Consider the following 14,945-nt stretch of genomic DNA (forward strand, 5'->3'; position numbering starts at 1 on the left):
ACCTGCGACCTTAGCGGTAGCGCGGTTCCAGACTAAAGCGCCTAGAACCGCTCGGCTACACCAGCCGGCACCTGACCTAAATCCCCCAGATTTCTTCCTGTCGGGGACACCTGATGGAGCACGTCTATTCTACTCCGCCGAAGAATGTGGAAGAATTGGTAGCGGGTGTTCATGCTGCTCTTGTTATTGTGGACACAGCTTTGCTGCAAAAGGTCCAGAGCTGTATGATCAGGCGGGTTGTGCGATGTTTGGGTATGCAGGGAGGTCGCTTTGAGGATCTGTTGTTCTGAGGACAACGTATTCTGTTGTGAAGGTCATGCAGTCATTGATATGGACATTATTATTGTCACTGGCTGCTAATGTGCGAATCTGAACGCTCAAAATAACATGTAGTACAAATGACAAGTAGACGTTGTGTTATTGTACTGGGCTATCATCTTTGGCATCTCGAAATTAATATAGTTTTTGTAGTTATTCTGTCCTATGACAGGTCATTTGTTTCAACTGTTTATTTATTTGTCTAACCACGTATTTGTTATGTTCAGCGTTACAAAATGTTGAGGATACATGTGAACTAAGAAACGGTGTATATTGCAGTATGAAATGTCAGAATGAAATTAGCAAATGCGCCCCAACCCAGGATCGAACCCTCGACCTCCTGCACACTAAGCCAAAACTCTATCCACCACACCAACTGTACAGCACTACTAAGTAACGCTGACAGAGATAGTTACCATACATGTGGTTACCGTGTTGCCAGATAGCCACTCCTTTTGTGCCGGACGTACTAGCCGGACGAAATTTTGTGAGAGACATTTTTTAATCGCTGACATGTGAGGAGTCACGCTGCGAAGCTCGAGTGCGCGAATTTCGCTTCACCCTGTATAGCTCACTTAGGCTCCTCCCACAGCTATAACGGCAGCAACGTTAAAGCAGTGTAACTGTCGGAGCATCTTCACATTTAACAAGAGGGAAGATCAATATTTCGGGGGGGTGACAGAAATTTTCGTTTGAAGTAAAATGTGTTTGCAGAATATGCTCTGCTATGAACGCGTTCAGAGATAAAGTCATGTAAATGTTTTTATTTTGGTTTTCAGTTTTAGGAGAAGTAGTCACGAAGTTTTAATTATCAGTTCGAAAAAAATGTAGTTAAGTAATTAATTTTTCTTTTTTGCAATCCTGGTAAACATTGATATCCCAGACGATAATACCACAGTCTATGACAAACAGACGCGAAACTCTATAGGGCAAAAAAAAAAAAAAAAATGCAACCTCTTTACAGCTGCAGCGATGTTAGCGTGACAAGAAGCGGGATGTAGTAACAGAACTGCATGATATCAACTGAGAAATTGTTGGTTTTAATGCCGTTACTTTCAAATTTCCCAGCCACCAAACAGGATAGTGATTTTTCTCAATAAGATTAGGAAAATGTAATTAAACTACTATCTCACTTCCTGCTAATGTTAATCTATTACAAACGAAACGGAGTGCAATGTAACATATACAGTTTGTAACAGTCGAGCCGTAATCGTATAATCGAAAACCTTTTAACACGTCAAATGATTTGTGTCCTGATGTGTTTAAATTCGGTTGGAAGTGACTGTAATTACATCTGTGAGCTTGCCAAGTAGTTTCTGATGCTTTGCGCCGATTGTAGTTCGTTTCTCAAGTTTCGTTACAGATTTCAGATTTATTTTAACACATTCAAAACGAAGATTTTTTATGTTCTTGAAAATCAACCAATATTTATTCTTATAAAAGATCTTTTGGTTGTCTCCTTGGTCCAATGTCATACGTGTACCTAATCATGTTTATCTGTTCTGCTTCCCAGGTATCAAAATGTAAATACCCCTCCCAGATTCTTTTTCCCAGTTTTAACATTTATTCGCGTGGCATGTTCACATGTAACGCTTTTCTTCTCACTGATTTACCTATCTTAACCTATAGTTAGCACATGTTTGATTACCTTTAGTACAAAACTCGATTCCTGTTCACTTTCGGCTACCACTGCTCCATCATTAATGAATCCCATTGTCCTAATTTTCTGTCCTTGACAAACAACAGCAGTGTTTTAACTCCTTCGCTCCCCTTTCAATGAAAGAATAAACATCAGTGGCGACAATGAACTTACCTTAAACCTTTATGTTCCTTTATTGTTATTTAATCCCCTGTCGTCCCATGTGGACCAGTGGTGGGCTGGCAGCAGTACAGTCAACCAGCTCTTCAGCCAGCAGACATTATTCTTAAACAACCAGTAGACATTATTCTCTAACTTAGAGACATATTTATCACGAATTTAAAGTTATTTCAAATGGTGATGTTAATGGGACAATGTAAGAAATAATGCTTTCTTCAAATGGTTCTAATGGCTCTGAGCACTATGGGACTTAACATCTTAGGTCATCAGTCCTCTGGAACTTAGAACTAGTTAAACCTAACTAACCTAAGGACATCACACACATCCATGCCCGAGGCAGGATTCGAACCTGCGATCGTAGCAGTCGCGCGGTTCCGGACTGCGCGCCTAGAACCGCGAGACCACCGCGTCCGGCTGCTGTCTTCATTAATAGTTTAAAAACAGTTATAAAAATTTGAATAGATGGTGCAGTTATAAACACTAGAAAAACACTTTAATAACACTAAATACTTGAAAAAACACTGAACACGACAGAAGAGACATTAACCATTAAAAGCAGAGCACTACACTTTCACAAAACTGGAAAAAGATCTCCCCTGGGGAGGTAGATTGTTAATTAAAAGAAATGTTGGTATGGATGGTGATAAGACAGTGGTGATGACGAAGACTAAGGATGATAATAGTTGGTGATGAGACAGGGGTGGCTGTGGGGGACAACTGGATCTACAAATCTCAAAGGAAAAGGGTGCGGGGGACTACCGAGAAGAAATAAAGGAGGAGGTGTGGAATGGGGAGAACGAACACTTGGCGGGGTGAATAGGGTGCAGTGGATTCAGAGTTGGTAAGATGGGCATATGTCAGGGTGGAGATCGTCCTCTAGGAGAGGGAAACGGTAGAAATTTCTTTGGAAGAGGACGCAGAGTGTGTGCAGATGGTGGGTTGATGGGATGTGTAGGTAGAGATGCGGCATCACAAGAGGGATTGGAAATGAGAGGGGACGCAATAGTACTGTTGGAGTCGAGTTTGTAGGTGGTGTAGGTTGTTTGGAGGTGTTCAGTGTGAGTGAGGAGAGGTGGAAATTTGATGAGTTGATGGGGAAGGTAAGCAGATGCAGAAATCGAGTCGAGAGGCATGGTGATCGAGGATCTGGAGGGACATTTAGAACTTTGGTGGGGCGGATATCCGTCCAACATTTGCATAGCAAACGATGGGGCCATCAGAGATTTGTAAGTGTGAATAAAAGTGGAGGGATCTAGTTCCTATGTTAAATCAGTTGGTAGATTTAGCAGTTTTATTCTATTATGGGCTTTCTGTTGGATAGATAGAAGGTGAGGTTTCTATGTTAGCTGCCGGTTGTACGTTAGTCCAAGGTATTTTATTGTGTTAATTAGCTGGATGGGACAGTCGTAAATGGTGAGGTAGAAGTCGTTGGGACGGAAAGTGCGGGTGGTGCGCCCTATAATTCTTGCCTGGGTTTCGGAGGGGCTAAGGACCCTTTGGTTACACCAGAAGCCAAACTGATTGAGATGGATTTGCAGAGATCGTTGGGATTTCTTAAGCGTAGGAGAGAGGCTAAAGGAAGTGGTGTAATCAGCAAACTGAAGAATATAGACAGGGGGAGGTGGTTTGGGCATATCAGCAGTGTATATGACATAAAGGAGGGAAGAGAATGGAACCTTGGGGCACTACTACAGAATGGTGGAAAGTACAGGAATTGGTGTTGTTAAGAATGACGTGGGTTGGGTGACTGAAGAGGAAGGATGCAATAAGGCAGACACAGTTGACTGGAAGTGCATTAAGTCTGGAGTTTGAAAATTAGATCAGAATGCCATATGCTGTTGTATGCTTTGTCTAGGTCAAGGGAGACAAAGGATTTTTGGTTGTTGAGTTGTTGGGTTAGGAGATGGGGGAGGTTCAGGAGTTGATCATCAGCACAGAAGGAGGGTCAGAAGCCACACTGGGTAATAGGAAGCAGGTGTTTATTTTTCGTTCTGAACTGGAGATTAATACTACTGAAATTGTAAAAGGGTGGGACATTGATCAGAAGGGACCTCGATAACTGAAGGAATCAGAGATTCTTGTGAGATTCAGAGCAAGCATTAGGTAAGATTGACTGCTTCGGGGAAGAAGAATGCAACAGAAGAAGTATGGGTAGCTTTGAGAGATGAAATAGCGCAGGTAGCAGAGCACCAAATAAGTAAAAAAAGAAAAAGCCTAGAAGAATTCCCTTAATAAAACAGAAGATTTTGAGTTTAATTGACACCAAGAAGAAATTATAAAATTGCATCAAATGAAGCAGGCGTAAGTGAATATAACATTCTATAAAATGATATTGATTGAGTGCAAAAAAGCGGTAATGGCTAGCGGAGATAGGTAAAGCTGCAGACGTATCCAAAAGTGGGAAAAAGATAGATACTGCCTATAGGAAAATTAAAGAGACCTTTGGTTGAGAAGAGAAGCAGCTACATCAATACTGATAGCTTCGATGTCAAAGCAGTAGTAAGCAAAGACTGAAAAGCAGAAATTTGGAAGAAATACATAAAGGGGCTTTAGAAGGAAAATGAACTTGAAGACAATATTATAAAAGGAGAAAAACAAGTATGAAGATGAGATGGCAGATACGCTAGTACGAGATGGATTTGATAGAGCAGTGGAAGATCTAAGTTGAAACTAGACTCTTGGAGAAGACGACAGGATTATTCTCCTTCCTAACACAAGTCGTGGCGTATTCGACACGTCTTGTTTGTTTTCATGTCCACGGAAAGCAGCGGTAGTGTGGGCTAGTGTGTGTTATGAACGAAAACCAAATGAATCTGATTTGTAAAGGAAAAATAGTTTTTTAGCCAAATGTCGTATACGACGCGGCCTTTTTACACGTGTCATGCCATTCCACCTTGTGGCAGGAAGACTATTATTATTACTGAGATCTCTGGAAGAGACAGAAATGACAAAACTATTCCACTTCGTGTGTAAGGTACATGAGACAGGCGAAACACCCTCAGACTTCAAGAAGGATGTAGTAATTCCAATTCCAGTGAAGGCAGGTGCTGACAAGTGATAATATTACCGTCACCTTAATAAGCTCTGGTAGCAAAAAACTGACGCAGTTATTTACTAAAGAACAGAAAAAAATGGCTCTGAGCACTATGGGACTTACCATCTGTGGTCATCAGTCCCCTAGAACTTAGAACTACTTAAACCTAACTAACCTAAGGACATCACACACATCCTAGACCGAGGCAGGATTCGAACCTGCGACCGTAAAAGTCACGCGGTTCCAGACTAAAGCGCCTAGAACCGCACGGCCACACCGGCCGGCAAAGAACAGAAAAACTCGAAAAACCCAACCTTGGGGAAGATCAGTTTGCGTTCCGGAGACATATAGGAACATCCGAGGCAATACTGACCTTACGACTTATTTTAGAATATAGGTTAAAGAAAAGCAATCCTAGGTTTATAGCATTTGTAGATTTTGAGAAAGATTTTAGAATGTTCAGAATAATAGACTGTTTGAAATTCTGAAGGTAGCGGGGATAAAATAGAGGGAGTGGAAGGTTATTTTCAACTTGTACAGGAACGAGACTGAAGTTATAAGAATCGAAGGACACGAAAGGGAAGCAGTGGTCGAGAAGTGATAGCAGCCTATCTCCTATGGTATTCAGTCTGTACTCTGAGGAAGCAGTAAAGGAAATTTGGAACGGAAATTGAAATTCAGGGAAAATAAATAAAAATTTTGATGTTTGCTGACGACATTGTGTTTCTGTCAGAGACAGCAAAACAGTTAGAAGAGCAGCTGAACAGAATGGATAGTTTCTTGAAAGGAGTTTGTGAGATGAACATCGACACAAATATAAATACTGTAATGGAACTTAGTCACATTAAATCAGGTTATACAGTAGGAATTATATTAAGAAATGAGATATTAAAAGTAGTAGATGCGTTTCGTTATTCGGGCAGCAAAATAATTGGTAACGGCCGAAGTATAGAGGATATACAATGCAGACTAGCTATAGTAAGAAAAGTAGTTTTGAAAACGAGAAACTTGTTAACTCATAATACAAATTTAAGTGTTACGAAGTTTTTTAGAAGTTATTCGTCTGGGGTGTAGCCTTGTACGAAAGTGTAACATGGATGTCAAACAGTTCAGACAAGATGAGAATAGAAGCTTTTGAAATATAATGTTACAGATGAATGCTGAGGATATGAAGATCAAATAAAAAATGGGAAGGTATGAATCAAACCGAGGAAAAGAGAAATTTATACACAGCTCGATAATAAGAGGAGATCGGTTGATAACCCATTTCTTGATATACCAATAAATCGTTAGTTTGGTAATAGCGGACGTGGTGGTGGGTTAAAATTGTAGAGGAAAACGAATGGTAAATACAGTAAGCAAGTTCAAATGGATAAAGGATGGACTAGCGTGGAGAACAGAAGGTAACAGAAACAACATTCTTATCATGATGAAGAGGTGCAAACAATCAGACAATTGCCAACCAGTCTTCAAATTGAATACTAAAAAACAGATATTTATCTTTTTCTGTAGACTCAAAAGTGCTCTGTACTTTGTACATTTAATTCATTCCAACTCGCAACAGAATCCCCCGACCCACGCCACTCCAAAAAATGATTCTGTGGCCAACGATTCTGTATACATAAGAATAACAGGAATAGTACGCGCCGTGTAATTATTAACCATCTTCTGCTGCACTCTGTTGGCAGTACTCTAGGGTAATAGCATGCTGATGACCTCGTCTGCGCCAGTAAGTTCCACAATCAGTAAGGGTGGTCGCCTGTAATAGATCTGCATTTCTATGCGTATGCAAATGGTCAATGTCGTATATTTCACTGTACATTTCAGAGGATGAATAGGATATTCGTAGCACGATTCGACGTGTCACTGTTCTAAGTTAAATATGGACCAAACTGTAACTTCCTGGCAGATTAAAACTGTGTGCCAAACCGAGACTCGAACTCGGAACCTTTGCCTTTCGCGGGAAAGTGCTCTACCAACTGAGCTACCCAAGCATGACTAACGCCCCGTCCTCACAGCTTTACTTCTGACAGTATCTCGTCTCCTACCTTCCAAACTTCACAGAAGCTCTCCTGCGAACCTTGCAGAACTAGCGCTCCTGAAAGAAAGAATATTGCGGAGACATGGCTTAGCCACAGCCTGGGGGATGTTTCCAGAATGAGATTTTCACTCTGTAGCGAAGTGTGCGCCGATATGAAACTTCCTGGCAGATTAAAACCGTGTGCCAGATCGAGACTCGAACTCGGGACCTTTGCCTTTCGCGGGCAAGTGCTCTACCAACTGAGCTACCCAAGCACGACTAACGCCCCGTCCTCACAGCTTTACTTCTGACAGTATCTCGCCTCCTATCTTCCAAACTTTCGCAGGAGAGCTTCTGTAAAGTTTGGAATGTAGGAGACGAGATACTGGTAGAAGTAAGGCTGTGAGGACGGGGCGTGAGTCGTGCTTGGGTAGCTCAGTTGGTAGAACACTTGCCCGCGAAAGGCAAAGGTCCCGAGTTCCAGTCTCGATCTGGCACACGGTTTTAATCTGCCAGGAAGTTTCATATCGGCGCACACTCCGCTGCAGAGTGAAAATCTCACTATGGACCAAACTGTTCGTATGTCCCGCTTTATTATCGGGATGGTTGTAACATGTGAAATTCTCGAAATAATACTTCTCCAGCCATTATGTTGGACGTAGTTTGCTAGCCAGCCAGTAGTTGAGCCACCCTCTACGGGCTTCCCCGTGTGTGTGTTGCAGTGTGGAGACGCGTGCGCCGACAACCCCTGCTACCCTGGCGAGGAGTGCTTCCCGACGGCCATCTGGTGCTTCACCACGCCCTGCTGCCCCGTCGCCTCCTGCAGGAACGTCACCGAGCAGAACCTGAAGCCGGCGGCAGACTGAGTTATTGCAAAATAACAGTGTACTGAATTCATTAAAAGCGAAACAATGAAGCTTTGTTGTATCTCATCCATCCTGTTTCCCTCACATTTTCCTCCCGTTTCTCTACAAGTAGAATCAGTTCACTTGCAAACATTATAATCTAGACCAGTGGTCGTCAAACTGCGGCGGTGGGCCCCATGCCGCCTGAATCAAGCAGCTCGTGGGTCTCAGCCGCATTTTATCGTAACAGGCGCCCAGCATCTAACAGCCGAATCCAAAAACGTTCACAAACGTTAAGAGCTTCTTTAGTGTCTAGTTTCCCTTATCGGTAACAAAGAGAAATACTTACAGAGACAGTAATATTGGATGTTTATAATTAATGCACAGCAGCAGCGTGGACTGTAATTATCACACAGCAACAAAACTTGGTAGATATGTGCTCCATTAATGCGGAACCGATTTACGCTGGGAAAAAAAATAGTTCAAACATTTCTATAGCCTTTTTGCAATCACAACGCTAGATTTGAACCTGGTGGTCAAAAGGTGCTGTTGGAATCGTATTCCTCGAGAAGCAGTATTCAAATCCCCGCCCACTTAAGATTTAGATCACTTAAAGCGAATGCTGTAAAAACTCCTTTGAAAGAGACACAGCTTATTTACTCTCGAAGACTTCTTCGATCGTAAGTGCCAATCGTAAAATGTAACTGGTCACACTTTGTTGTGGCTCAATCTGCTTAAATGGTAAAGAAATAAAAGAGATAGCAAATGTTCGTAATATATATCAGAACTGGACATGCATTCCAATCTCCTTCCCTCCCATGTTTGTCCATCCCCCGCTCTCCCTTTCTTCGTCCATCTCTTCCTCCTTCCGCCTCTCTCTGTCCATCACCTCCTCCTCCTCTCCATCTTCCCCTCCCCCTCCTCTCTCTCTCCATCTCCTCCTGCCCCCTATCTCTCCAGCTCCCTCAGTCTATCACCTCCCCCTCCCTTTCTCTGTGCATCTTCTCTCCCCTCTCTCCACTTCCTCCTTCCCGTTTGTTATCTCCATTTCCTTCCACACCCCCCCCCCCCTGGCCGTCTCCTCTTCTCCCCTCTCTATGACCTTGAGCCTTGTTTATCGTTATTGCAACGTCTGATTCTGTAATAGTAATCATAAACCAAATAAGCCATAAAAACAACTCCTGTTTGCTACTAACATTTCAGTATTGGATATTTTATTATACTCTCTACACTTACATATTAAAAGGTATAGCTTACAGCCTATGTGTGTCTAAGCGGTTATTACACAAACGTGTAAAAATTTGAAATAAATCAGAAAGATAAATTTTCAGACTTTTGGTAAAAATGTTTCCCCTTTGCAAGTTAAATGTATTACAAAAATACATACATTGAAGAATTAGGTACCTAAAACTCGCCCGTATTATAATTCAACATTATATCAAAATGTCAAAGCAATCGGTCAAGAACTTTTGGAAATTAACGATTTCGAACAAACCAGCATTTACATTTTTACACATTCCCCTTTCCATTACATATATGTAGGTGTGTTACATAAATATCAGACGGTATTCCAGTAGGTATATAAAATACATGGATATTCGAATGCAACGTTCTGTCTAAATTTCAAAGCAATCCATCAACAACTTCCAAAGATTTGAGTTTGTGAAGAAAGGAAAGTCTATATTTGTACCTATACAGAAACTGTGAAGATTCATAATCACAAATCTCTAAATGTTTTTTTACCAAATGCTTTGAAATTTTGACACAATGTTGCATTGGAATATACATGTGTTTTTATATACACGTTGTTTTAATACATCAAACAATGGGAAATCCACGATGCAATAACGACAGTAATATGAGAAGGATAGATTGCTACTGACCATATAGTGGTGATGTTGAGCCACAGACAGGCACAACAAAAAGACTACTAACCACGTACGCTTTCAGCCAGAAGGCCTCCTTCTGAAATAGACAGCCGGCCGCGGTGGCCGTGCGGTTCTAGGCACTTCAGTCCGGAACCGTGTAACTGCTACGGTCGCAGGTTCGAACCCTGCCTCTGGCATGGATGTGTGTGATGTCCTTAGATTAGTTAGGTTTAAGTAGTTCTAAGTTCTAGGGGACCGATGACCTCAGATGTTGAGTCCCATAGTGCTCAGACCCATTTGAACCATTTTTTGAAGTAGACAACATACACAAATACACACACACTGACGCAAATGTATACACATGACCAATGTCTCTGGCCGCGGTGGCCGGACTGACCCGCCCCCCCCCCCCCCCACCCCCCCGTCCCATAGTCTGGCACTGTCAGACAGAGACATTGGTCGTGTATAAGCTGTGTTTGTGTGAATGTGTGTGTCTTGTGTCTGTCTGTGTGTGTGTGTGTGTGTGTGTGTGTGTGTGTGTGTGTTGTCTATTTTGGAAGAAGGCCTTCTGGCTGAAAGGTAACATGTTTACCTTTTTGTTGTGCCTGCCTGTGACTCAACATTTCCACTATATGGTGGGTGCAATTTGTGCTTTTCATAATATTGTTCTAATCAGTGCTTTTTTCTAAAAAAAAAATTTGAGGGTACTCCGACATTGGATATAATGCAGCGAAAATTAGCTATAACTGAAGCATGGGATACCACCCGTCTGCTTTTAGCCATGACGCCATCAACATGTCGAACTACAAAACAAAAGGTATCGGACTCTTCAGTTGACTTGATTCCCATCAGCCCCTGAACAATGAAAGAAAATGGTATCGTACACTTCAACATAAAGTTTTGATATTTGTTTCACCATATGTTATTCCAGGATTCTCAGGCCAATTTGGCGAGTCCAGAACTTTCGCACATTCAGAGATAGCAATATCCTCTGTCTGCAGAATTCGTATTGCAATTACCAACACGAAAAAATGAAATAAAAAATTTACGCCCGTGAAATAAATCTTTGGCACTCTTCCAAGTTCTCAACATCGTAAAAAAATTACTTTGTCGACGAAAAAGTTTAGGAGTACGCATCCCTCAGCGTTCTCCCAGAAAAACTTTTAAAATATGTAATATATAATATTTTATAAATTTAGTTATAGGGAAACATAGATACAAAAATCTCAGAAAGTTACATATATCAAAAATTAAAGAAAAGGGAGCAAAAAGCACACCTGTATTACAATGCAACGTAGAGTCAAAATTTTAAACCAATCGCTCAAGAACTTTCAGAAACACACGATTTTTGAATAAACGAGCATTTACATTTTTATTTGTGTAGATTATAGACGTTGATGAGGTGGTGTAGTTTGGATCTCTCAACGACACAGATAGCTGCACCTGTAGTGACCCAGCTACACACTGCTAACAAAATTAAGACCTGACCTGCTATATTATCTCCTTCAGTTATGAAACAAGCCACATGTAGTGATCATGACTCAGCCCTGCCACTAAAGTTTCGTCAAACTACCATAAAATCGCAAGTGATCCTGTGCATTGCAAATCTCATGTGGTGTGGGAAAAAACACTCTCTCATTTCTACTAACAAACCGTTGACCGTTTTGCCCAACATTCATGTCTGCATACACAACTGCATGCATGTATGGTTATGATGGTGAGGCAATAGGACATTTACTTTTAAGTGAACAGACAGTGCTCAGTCTGACACTTATTATGTTTACTCGCATCTGCGTATATTGCACCAATCGGGAGTAAGCAGCTCCGCTGTCATTGGCTGTTGCACTCAGTTTAATGGCGGATGCCACAATTCGAACAAATACAATGCCTAAATAATTGCACATTAAATTCACTCACAGAAATTACGATGCACACATGTTTCATACTCACCAAAAGATACTTAAAATAACAGGCAGTGGCAGTAGAGCTAAAATTATGAGTGAGGGAAATAGGCATAGTAATGGAAAAAAAACTACCCTATGGATGTCAACATCTCGCTAACATGACATTTATTTTTAAGAAGAAGCAAATTAAAGATTAGTTTCTTTGAACAAGTTCCAAATAGAAAGTTTACAGTTTTAATAGTTGCTTTAGTCTTTGACGAGAGCTAAAGCAGCTATCCTGTTTTGTTATGATGCAGGCAATGAGGTGGAATGTCGTCGGCGGCTTATCGTTGTAGACGGCGTGTTGAAATCAGCTAATGCAGATGAGTTACCTCATGTGGCCTTTTATTTACAACCGACGACGATTTCATCACTGGCGTACTATAGGCCAGTGGATAGTTGGACGTTGTTGCAGTTGTTGCCAACATTCAGCTTTGCGCGAGCGATTTATTATGTCTCTCATGCACGACGCTGAAATAACACTGTCCAGTAGGAGGTTATAAAGTGATTTCGATCATGGGATTACAGTCTGTTCCTTTACCATGCGAATAACGCGACGACGAACTTGCCACTGTTGGCGGTAAGATGCACCCTCATAATACAGTTTCTATACGTTTGTGTCACAATTAACTGTTCATGCACACGGTAGTCAGCGACGGTGCGAATATGCACTGAAATTATAAAGTATGTATAATGCACATGGCACAGTCACAGGAAGCACATTTCTTTCCACAACACCGCAACTACGAAAGTTGCCTAGAAAGTAGGCACCGCACTTTTTTTCTCAGCCGAAAACAATGCTACGAATTCGAAACGTTACGTATGTATTATCTGAAGTCTCCTGAGTGAGCGCGCCAAGTTTCTATCACTTCAAACACATAGCGTAGCTGCAGGACAGTTTCAAAAGGGCGTCTGTAGGTGATGTAAGTTACAGACAATGTGACGTCATTGAATTTCTCACAGCAGAGAAAGAAACTGTCGGGAATATTCACAAACGCTCGTGCAAAGTCTATGGAGCATCTGCTGTCGACAGAAGTACACTTAGTCGCTGGGCATGGAGAGTGAGGTCATCAGAAGGTGGTTCTGCGGAGCTCCACGATTTGTAGCGGTCGCGGAGACCATCCACGGCTGTCACACCTGGCAGCCCTGATCCATCCCCCCTCGGACATCCACTTGTTTGGGCCATTAAAGGATGCCATTCGTCGAAGACATTTTGAGGACGATGAAGAGGTGGTTCACACAGTGAAGTACTGCCTACGCCACCAGGATAAGGATTGGTACCGACAGGGCATACACGCCCTTGTTTCGCGATGGAGGATGGCCATAGAACAGATTGGAGATTACGTGGAGGAATAGGATGTGTAAATAAAACACCATTCTTTCGTATGTGTAGTTTTCATTATGTTCAGTAGTGAGAATTGTTGAAGAAAAAAAAGCGGTGCATTACTTTCTGGGCAACCCTCATTCGAAGTGGTCATATCCATAGCTACGTTGCCGTAGTTACGCGACACAGTTCGTTTGGCGGTTTTACACAGTCGAACTTCTCTGTCCACTTTCAATGTTTTTACATTCCATTTCAGGAAGGAGTAGAAATGTATCTCATGGTTAATCAGTTTCGTTCGCACGACATAGCCAGCACACTTTTAACCTTCTTCCGCCTTCTCGATACAAAGATGAGTGCAACACACGGTCTACTCACACTGTTCAACAGGGTTGTAGCCCGTCTCCGACGTTACTTAATCTACGAACATATTGAGCAAACAGTAAAGGAAACAAAAAAAAATGTGGAGAGGCAATTAAAGTTCACGGAGAAGAAATAAACACTTTGATGTGTGCCGACGACATTGTAAATTTTTCTTGTTTTTGTTTACTGATGTTGCGAAAATACACTGACGGAAAAAAATCACGTCACCAAGAAGGAGTTGTACGGCATAAACGAAAGTTGGTAGGCGTGTTTCTACCTCTGGAAGATGAAGTTTGTTCATATTTCAGGACAGTCGCAAAAACGTGGCGCTAGTAGCACCACTATGAGCATGGAAGTCATGTTTTGCTTTAAATACACGCTGTAATGGTCGTGAGCATTAGTTGCCTTTGAGAGTATACGTGGTGAGTTGATGTTAGTGAAGAATGACTTTAAGGCGACAAAGAAGCCGTTATCAACACGTCACTGAGTTTGAAGGAGGTCGTTTAATAGGGTTACGAGAAGCTGGATGTTCCTTCTGCGACACTGCAGAAAAAATTGGCAAAAATGTAGCCTTTGTACGTGACTGCTGGCAGCGGTGATCATAAGAATGTACAGTCAGAAGCAGATTGAGCTCCGGATGGCCACGTGACACTACCGAGAGGGAAGACCGTCGTGTTCGGCGTGTGACTCTGGCGTAGAGTACTGCATCGGCAACAGCAATATGAGCAACGTTTGGGACCACAATAATACTACGAACTGTTAAAATTCGGTTACTTCAAGGACAGCTCCGAACTAGACGCGCTGTAGCATGCATTCCACTGAACCCAAACCACCGCCATTTGCGACTTGTGTCAAGCGAGAGTTCATTGGAGGGCAGGATGGAGGCCTGTTGTTTTTCATGAAAGATGGTTTTGCCTCGGTGCCAGTAATGGCCGTGTATTCCTTAGAAGGAGGCCAGTTGGGGACCTGCAGTCAACCTGCCTGCATGCTGGGCACCCTACACCTACACTTGGAGTTATGGTCTGGGACGTGATTTCATGTGACAGCAGAACAACGCTCGTGGGTATCCCACGCATCCTGATTGTAAATTTGTACGTCAGTCTCGTGATTCGACCTGTTGTGCCACCATTCATTAATAGCATTACAGGGGGATTTTTCCAACAGGATAACGCTTGCCCACATACCGCTGTTGAGCCCAACATTGTCTACAGCGTGTCGACATGCTGCTTTGGCCCGCTCGATCACAAGACCTGTCTCCAATCGGGCATACATCGGGCATCATCGGACGACTATTTCAGCGTCATCCACCACCATCCTTAGACGTCTTTCTATTGAGCGACCAAGTGCAACTGGCACGGAACTCTATTCCACAAACTGACATCAGGCACCTTTATAACATAATACATGTGCGTTT

The sequence above is a fragment of the Schistocerca nitens genome, chromosome 6, assembly GCF_023898315.1.
Source record: "Schistocerca nitens isolate TAMUIC-IGC-003100 chromosome 6, iqSchNite1.1, whole genome shotgun sequence".
Taxonomy (NCBI): Eukaryota; Metazoa; Arthropoda; class Insecta; order Orthoptera; family Acrididae; genus Schistocerca; species Schistocerca nitens.